Below are 9,619 nucleotides of genomic sequence, written 5' to 3' on the forward strand. Positions count from 1 at the left end.
AACATTTATCCTGGGTTCTTTGCAAACAATCATCTGTGCGAAAATTACAGTAGGCCTATGTGAATAGATTTTTACGCAATGTCGATAAAAAATCAAACTTCAATGTTCTAAAATACAGAAGTAAGTTGATACACGAATGTTGCTCCAAAATAAACTTTTCTGAAGTACGTGGTCAATTGAGCCGCGAAAAAGTTTGCAACAGAAACTACTGTGGTATGAATGCACATTTCACATTAGCAACTCTTATTGCAGAGAAAAGAAACATACTGTGAGATAAAATATCCTTTCCGGATCAGATATGTAAGCTTCCCACAAAAAAACTCATAACTTTTTCTGATCAAAACAATGATTAAAATATTACGTGATAGTCTCAGACACAGTTCAAGTGCATCTTCGTACCAGCAGTGATTGTTGTCAAAATGTACGTACAAATATGAGACAAGGCCTAACGTTATGATATTTGAGTGCTCACATAAGATAGCCTTTGCCACAAACTTTGATATCTCTACACAAGGGAAAGTAAACGTTGCAAGTAATTGTTGTTAAACAACTTACTGCTTGTTCATTGAGCACTGAAAATGCAAGAATGTTTGCAAACAATCGGTTGGGACTATTAGCCAATCAATCAAGGGAATCTTGGTAAAGCATCACTGTCTATTTTTTGCATGAAAATATCTGTAATGAAGTTTTGGTAACCCTTTACCTTGCAGTTAATTGTTATGATATATTTATTTTCAAACAAATATAATGATCTGTAGGAGTAGGAGAATTTTGGTTCTTGTCAGAAGAAGTTGTGGTTTTTTGAAAAGAAATAATGAAAGATGTTCGTTCAAAATGTGTTGTTGTTTTCCGTTGACTTAGTTGTGATTGTGTACTTGGTGTATGTTTCTCAAAAAAAAGGTGGTGGATGGGCGGGGTCTTTGCCTGTGGGGGTAAACCTGAACTCTGATTGGCCTTTGATGACAAACGGACGGAACAGAAAATACCATGAAGCTTGGTTTGAGTCGTTCATGTCAATGTGAGGGCTTGGCCTTCCTACGTATATTATTTATTAGATGAAGGCTGATTTGGAATGAGTTTCTTCTTATTTGAAATGTCATTTTAAGTTTTGGGTTTCACGCTTGTTTCGTGTCTTTATTTCGTTTGTTTCACGGAACATTAACCAGCCTTTTTGAAAGTTTTTGGTTGTCCGCCGGGCAACCAGTACTTCACGATTTGACAAGTTTTGGTTGTCCGGCAGGTAATTTGGTCGTCTCGGACGACCGCTAAATTTACACACTTCATGCTAGATTCAGCTCAACACGGGCAGATGGAGAGGGCGCTCCTGCTCTCGTTTCATTTAATGCAATTATTATTATTATTATTTTTCGGCTTATCTTATTTTCACTACATTTTCACTATAAATCATCTGCCATCTCATAAGCTTCATGTAATTTGCGCTGCCTCCAGCTGATTCATTTAAGTATTCGAACACCAGTACACCACAGTAACTGCATAGGATAATGTGTAACACGAACTAAAGGTAACACCTGTGAGGTTCAACAGGAATCTTCCATATAAGTATCATTTTAAGGTATTGCAGATTTTGATTTTGCCGAATTCCTACCAGTTTGTGTGTAGTAATATGTAGAGTGCCGTATAGTTCACAGTGAAATATTTGAAAAAAATGACTCTATTATAATTATTTACACATATACGTAAAATATGTACTTAACTATTACATATCTGACCACTAGTTTAGGGTCAATATGGTATTTTCGAGGAACATTGTTCCTATCAGTTCTATTATTATGGTGTACTGATCATGTATGACCTCAACCTTCAATCTGGTGAGTACAAATTGGTTTACTTCTCGTTTCATGTATACATTATTAAAATTTAATAAGCAGTTACCAAATATCGGTGCCAACTGATAGTGCAGTTGTCTGTATGTAAACTGAGCGTTGTATGTAGCAGTATATTCAGAGCAAATATATAACACAAAATATATATCATTGCTGAGTATGATTGAACAATTCACAGTATAAATGAAACAGGAAATCCAAACACCTATTCTCGTAGAGGAAATGCTGTTTTTTCGTACCATAGTACACGCATATACACTCTTAAAATTGTTGGGCAAATTATTGCCCAACCTGGGCAATTATTTACACATCCGTTGGGTCCGTATACCTCCTGGTTGATATTGGGCAAAAAAGTGCCCAACTAAGTTGGTTAATGATTTTGCCCAGCAAACGGTTAAATAAATACCCAACATCTTTGTCCAACACCTTTTACCCAATGCCTTTACCCAACAATGTTGGTCACCGATTTGCCCAATGGTTGTGTAAAACCTATTACCAATGGATTTTTCTTTACCCAATGATTCTTGCCCAACAGCTAGTTAAAAATAATGGTGGTTGGTTAACTAATACAATACAAACATTGGATTGTAACATTTTTCATACAACTGGCTTTATTTAATAGGTTATAAAGCTTAAACACAGAATGATAAAGAACAAACAAGTAATATATGTTTTCATACTTTTTTTTTTCTGGTCTTTGCCGACTTCAGATTGTTCCTCCAGTATGAATTCTCACAGCATTCAGTGCTTGACCCCTATGTACCTAGTTAAATGATCTGTGACTTCGATCCGAAGCAATAATTTCATAAACTCACATTATGGATAAACACATATCAACATTATTAATGCTGAAAATATTAGCTATCCATATTTTGCCATTGTTTACTTTTTTTCAGTTCTTGAAATGTGTTGACCACAGAATACCTCCTGTATGTTGACATCAACTACACAAGGTACCGGTGCAACACACAATCATGTACAGCTTAATGTTGGTCTCTTTCAAGCAACTCTAGTCTTAATAAGTGAATATAATATCACTGATAATTTCAAACAAAAGCCAAATGGTTGTAAATCCCACATTGATTCTACATACTAGAAATAAAAGCAGCTTCAAGATCACAATTATAAGTGATAATAGGGACATTGCTGGCACCTGATCTGATAAACACACAAAATTGAATATTTGTTTGATAAACCAACCCTGCCTCAACCTTTCACTGTATCAATAACAAATCTACCCCCTACAACCCCCCCCCCCCCAACAAAAAAAATATAGATTTTATGTAGGTAAAGTTTACCAAGGCAAACATTTACTATTTCCCTTTAATATGTAAATATATATGAGACAAAAGCAACCGTAAAATGTAAACATGTCAGGCTAATACCGAGAAACCATTTGAAAAGTTTGTTCCAAGACACTTTGACCCTTAAACACTTGTGTTTGCTACGAAAGCTCCAAAGGCACTCAGTGAACGACTTTTGATAAAACCAAGTTCATATACCTCAGCATGGAAAAACTCCCAAACCCCCTTACATTGAGTTTGGAAGTTAATGTCCAACACATACTGACTTTAAAACAAATAGTCTACTGCCTTGAGGAGTGAGGACTGCATTATTGGATGTCTCTCAATTATCACAAACAAATGCTGAGGGGAACCTTTACTCTCTCCTAAGCACAGAATGAACGGCTGTGGTCGCTCATCCTTCGATATTTTCTTGCAGTAGTCCTCTAACACTTGTCACCGACTGCAAATTAAAGAAAATAAAGTCCTTGAGTTGCAAATAAAATGTAACTAAGACAGGTGGATAGACAGAGTTTTAAGACTTCAACACAATGCTATGATACTGTGGACCAGTGTAATTAAAAGAAAAAAACAGGTCAAGAAAGTCAACATATTTATCTTGACAAGGTTTTCAAAGTATAATAACGCCCACACCATTAATGTAAAATGACCTTTCCCTTGCACTATCAAGTACCGGATCACTTCATTATTATGACCAAGGTTTACTAACCGACGATGAAATTTATTTAACCTCCCCCCCCCATTTCATTACTAGTTTAATTTAAAAAAATGCACTGGTGGCTTCTAATGACCTCTGACCTCTAGCTATAATCAATGGGATTCATGTACTCATTTTGGCAAACCTATGTGCATCACATATTAGATTCATCTAACTTTCACCTTTTAAGTTAGCATATTTACAAGGTTTTAAGTGTTTGGCCCTTGTTAACCTCAAATGACCTTTGACCACTAGCACAATAAGTAGCATTTTTCTGCTCACTATAAACAACAACACACCAAGTTTATAAGGTTAAACAAACTATCAGCTGAGCTGGTATGAATCAAAAGGTGTACCACCAAAAGAATTTTACTTAAATATAATTAATGATTTTGCTTACTGGCTGATCGTCTATTAATGCTTGAAGGCAACTAGTCACTGTAGTAGACCCGCTTTTCTTTGCCCGTCCTAGAAAAAGCAATGGCAACAGAAAGAAAGCTAAGTTCTTCTTTTCATCTGTAAAGAGATTAGGGCAAGAAATGAGAATGCTTGCAGGTATAAACGACAAAAACATTAATAAGGCACAATATAGTCTGACCATATAAAACTTCAAGGACTGACGATAAAATTCAAGGGATACATCGCCCTAAATTTGCTCCACAACTTGAGGCTCATACACATTAATAACAGCAACATGAAAGTTAATATGGCATGTGTACTCATAGGGGACCTACACATTTGTATTAGAAGACTTAATAACTACCCTACACACTAATTTCAAGCCAAATTTTTAAGATTTTGAAGGAAAACAATGAAAAAGCCCATAGTGCTAACCTTTCATTGACACAGTTGTACTGAAATCTGGAAATACAATTGTCCAAAGATTTTTGACAGAATTATTCAAACCCTATGTGGAACCTACAGACAACACTGATACATGTCCAAGTGACTGTCATTAAATTAATATTATAACAGGGCTGGGTCTCACTTCAACCACACACAAACCCGAAAGCGACTACAAAAAAAAAAAAAAAAATAGTAGCCAATTAATCATATTGAGTGCAATGATTGGAGAAAGTTTGCAGAAAGGTTCAGACGCCACCATTGACATTAACCTGATTTGGTCCATTCAGATCAGTTGATTTTGATAGATTTTTAAAAAGTAACAATCCACCAAAAGCATATTTTGAAGGTAAATCCAAATATTGACCCATCTTTACAGATATACTAGAAAGAGAAACTCTATTGTCATGGCATGAGCTCTAAGTGAAGCTAGCAATGAATTCACAGGCCACGACTACATTAAATTAGGCTTACCATCAGTCAGTGCATCCAACGTCTTCTCTAAATGCAAAAAGTTCGGCCAGTTTAGGATGATCGCCTGTATAGCACAAGATGTACATCCTCATATATCCCACTCTGTTGTATAATTTGTTGGCAGTTAATTGGTATTTGTAATAATTCGAAGTCCTATTCTACCTGTAGGAAAGAGAAAAATATGCAACCAGCATTATAGGCCTATAACATTACGAGCACTGATGTTCTATGCTATACTAATATTATTATAGCCTAGAACTCATTAAATGCCAGGCCTAACTTAGGCTACTTCGAAGTTCGAAAAACCCTCGAAGTTCGGACACCCCTTACGAATGCATAATTTCACCATGGCACAAATACAATAGGATCAATTTGACGAAACCTATGAAGCGACTTTTATTCTAACGAGAATGTTTCTACTGCCATCGATAGTATCATTTTAAAAGAAGTGTGTACAAATACAATTCTGGAGCATTTTAGTGCTAAAGTGTTCGGACTTCGAAGGGTCCATTATGATACTACTGTATGTACGTACTACTACTAGCATTAACAACGTACTGTACGTGTAAGTCTAACATTCGGCCTAAGTTATGACATGCTAGGTCTAACGTTATGCTAATAAGGGTTACTGTGGTCATTTGCCACATAAAACCTTAAAGAAAACAACGGAGTACAATTTATGATTTACAACGCAAATGTGCTAAAATGAAACCTTGTCTAGCCAAGATATAGGCTAGAGAGACCTGTTGCATACGTATAGCTTACCGTAAGTTGACGAGGATCTGCATTACACAGGCGTTCGCAACGTTAATACAATGTGAGTAATTTAGACCTAGTACACACTTGCGGGCGCGCCTGTGGCGCCTGTCAATCGCTTCACTACAAGCTAGCCTAACGTAATACAACTATGCTGGAAAAACAATTAGTATTAGAAGCCTTTACGTATGCCTGGTATAGCCTACATGTACCACCGAGAGAACGAACGATCACTCGATACCACTATATGTAGAGATCGCAGTGTTTGATGCACACACCAAGCAGAGGATTTGTTTTTCTTTACGCTCACCTTCAAATGTAGCACATAACTATGGCATTTCCCACCTCTTGAGTATAGCGCTAACAAATTCGTCAGCCATTGTGTACTTTCACTATATACGATCTACTCATGATGCATGCACATCGCGCAGAGTACCAGTATAGTAATGGCGCGAAAATGCTGGTTTTTGCACAACATTGAGCAAATCAAGCTTGTTTGCCCAACAGAAAGTAACAATAAACTACATCTTAATTTTTGCACAACAAAGTTTACCCATATCAGTTGTGTAATTTCTTTTACTCAGTTGTTGGTTAATATTTACTCATATTGGGCAATGATTTGTTTGCTCAACCACTTTTGCCCAACAGTTTTTAGAGTGTACGTTTCCCAACTCCTTAATATTGCGCTTGGGAGGGCGGGTGGGGGAGGAGGGGCTGGAGGAGAGAGGATAAGAGACGAATTGTGGAGTATTTGAATATATTATAATTAATTTAATCTAAACATCATTTCCTTTCTCACCCCGTCGACGTACGCCCATCTCAATGGTTGATAACCTTGAATATACCTATACGTAAGTAGACAAAAAAATCACTTGGGTTTGAAACATCCACATATTCTGTTATAATATTTAGTCATTCATGTGGCAATAATAAATTGGGCCCGTAGAAAATACCTTACGTACTAAGAGTGAAGAGAATGTACCCCATGGGCAGCATCTTATTTGTATTGAGAATGTCTTGATTTCGTGGCATTGCTTCATCGAAAACTAGAATGAACTTAGTTTTATAAAAATTAAGTACAATGTGCCATAATTACGTTCGTGTAAACATGTCACCGGAAGAACCTGTCATATCCGGTAGTCTGTTTAGAATGCCGCCCAACTATAAAGCGATACGTAGGCATTAGAAAGAAGAAAACATGGGGTAGGGAATTGATAGTCGGGCAGACAACTGCTAATATATATATATATATATATATATATATATATATATATATATATATATATATATATATATATATATATATATATATATATATATATATATATATATATATATATATATATAATAAATTTACCCAGAATAGACAAAAGCAAAAGAGCAAATCGTCCTCATGAATACAACAAATCTAGAGTAGCGAAGAGAACAAAAATCTTTACAGTACTCATCACAAGTAACAGGCTTTTAGCTATACCCAGACAGGAGGTCTAGAAAGAATTTCAATCGTTTCCCTTTTCTCCGTGTCACCATTGAAGATTTTTGTTAAGGGTAGCGCTCTATCACTTTCTATACAACATCCAATGAAAATGTAGTTGTCCGTACGCTACAGTAAGGCTTGTGTAGCACAAGTTATATAGAGCGGTCTCTTTAATAGCTACGAGTAAGTACTACTAGTCTACTATTACCGATATTATTACACAGATTAGAAGACGACAATACAACACTGTCTAAACATTCGTGCCACATTATGTCTCATAAATTAACACATACATGATAATCAGTGTGATTGTTCAACCATCAAACGACGACGGTGTATCACGATACAGATATTTGTTGGTATCCTCTTTCCCAAATATACCCCTGTGTGTGATAACAGCCCAAATCTACCCCCCGTCGCTTGTCATTTTTGTCTTCAACTTGGAATTATCCTCCCTGTATTGTATTGTTATTCCATGGGTGTGTGAGAGTGGTGTGCACCCCACTTCCCACACACCGACCATTTCTTTTCGTCCCATACTCTTAATAAAAATGTGTTATTGACTCCAACAACAATAAACAAAAGAAATCATTTCATTTCATTTCACTTGAAATGAAGAAAAAGCCTTGAAGAAAAAGCACTGATGTATGTGCATTAATAAACAGGTAAACGGAACAATGGAATTAATATTAACCATTGATATGTGTCATACCTTCCAGAATGTTTCTTGTTGAAGCATGCACGCATGTATACAAATATGGATAAACGTACTAACAGAAACAAATGGACAAATATGCACATTAATTCAAAGCCTTTATTGTTGCGTTGGTGCTATAACTATAGTCATTGTTGTCCCTTGACGATTGATATTCTTGTTGATCTGCTCATATCAATGATGACTGTAATGTTTAACGAATTAGGTCTAGTGTATTGTATAGTATATTTGTAATTACTGGCTCTAATTTAACCAAACAACATACTTCCTGTTCGACTAATGACTATCCCCTTGATGATGATGACGTCATATATTAAATGTCTGGTTATCTCCTCTCTTGTATATCATAACATCACCGTGGTACTGGACAAGAGATAACAGATGCAGGATATGTTGCTGAGGTAGGATGTGAAGTATTTTGTATTAAAATACTCACGCTCTGTGGTTTGATCTCACAGGACTCTAGAATATAAGGAAGTTGTCATATAACACAGTTTGCACATGTTTATTTTAAGGCTAGTTCACATATACCGTATGTTACCAGAGGGATCGGAGTAGTTAGGCTTTCTATATCATCAAGGTGACATTTGGAAATACTGGTATTGTGTGCAGTAATACTATCGTTTCCTGGTGTCAGCTTTACTTTTTTGAACGTGAACATATTTATTTAGTGTTCTTAATTCGGTGGGGGGGGGGGGGGGGTGAGGTATCATGAGAACTAACAAACGGAATCTGCAAAGGAACCATAATAACACAAAATAACAAAAAGGAAAGCTTGTAAACGTCCTGGCAGAATTAAAATAAAACATTCCCTGAGAATCATCTTCCACCTCCATGTCATACACAAATACAGAAATACACACAAATACCACCACAAATAGATAAAAAAAAACATATGCATACATACACCAAAACACACAAATACAAACAGAACACACAAATACAAACAGAACACACAAATACAAACAGAGACAAAAGAAACGCATGAGTGAACATATTTAAACGAAAGGACACAAATTCGATATTCTACATGTATAATACTTGCATTATGAATAAGCATTCCGCGTTACTTTCGTCACAGTATGCTGACATCAGACACAGACGTGAGAGTATCGATAAAGCTTCAATGACGAAACAAAGACGGGAGAATAAAATAGACTTGTGAATAAAACTGTGAAAAGTTAGAACTGTGATTTTTTTGTATATTTGGTAAGACATACATTGTGTTCATTGGAACAGGTTAATAACTCGCTTTATATGTTGATGGGTGTCTAAAATATACTGGTGATGTTATGGTTTTGTTTGAATATCGCGTAGACCTATTATAATAATATGATGATTTGTATTGCTTCGTCACATGTTTTAGAGGGCACTCATACATGGTTGGCATTAACATGTGTTGATCTGTGTAATATACACTTTGCGAGAGATGCTCTCCTCTCACCGTGTGTGTGTAGGTCATAGTTGATTTAAGGTGTAACCTAAATCATAGGACAAATAACAAGGAAC

The 9,619-nt window shown here is 36.0% G+C and overlaps 1 long non-coding RNA gene across 1 annotated transcript; it reads right to left on the reverse strand.

The window, feature by feature from the left end:
* Nucleotides 1-2,529: 2,529 nt before the first annotated feature.
* Nucleotides 2,530-6,573, reverse strand: LOC139983387 (uncharacterized). Its single transcript, XR_011798642.1, has 3 exons — nucleotides 5,163-6,573; nucleotides 4,246-4,361; nucleotides 2,530-3,590 (listed from the first exon to the last, which is right to left on the reverse strand). It is a non-coding gene; the product is annotated as an uncharacterized lncRNA (long non-coding RNA).
* Between the last annotated feature and the right edge of the window lie 3,046 nt (nucleotides 6,574-9,619).

Source organism: Apostichopus japonicus, chromosome 16, assembly GCF_037975245.1.
Source record: "Apostichopus japonicus isolate 1M-3 chromosome 16, ASM3797524v1, whole genome shotgun sequence".
Classification (NCBI taxonomy): domain Eukaryota; kingdom Metazoa; phylum Echinodermata; class Holothuroidea; order Aspidochirotida; family Stichopodidae; genus Apostichopus; species Apostichopus japonicus.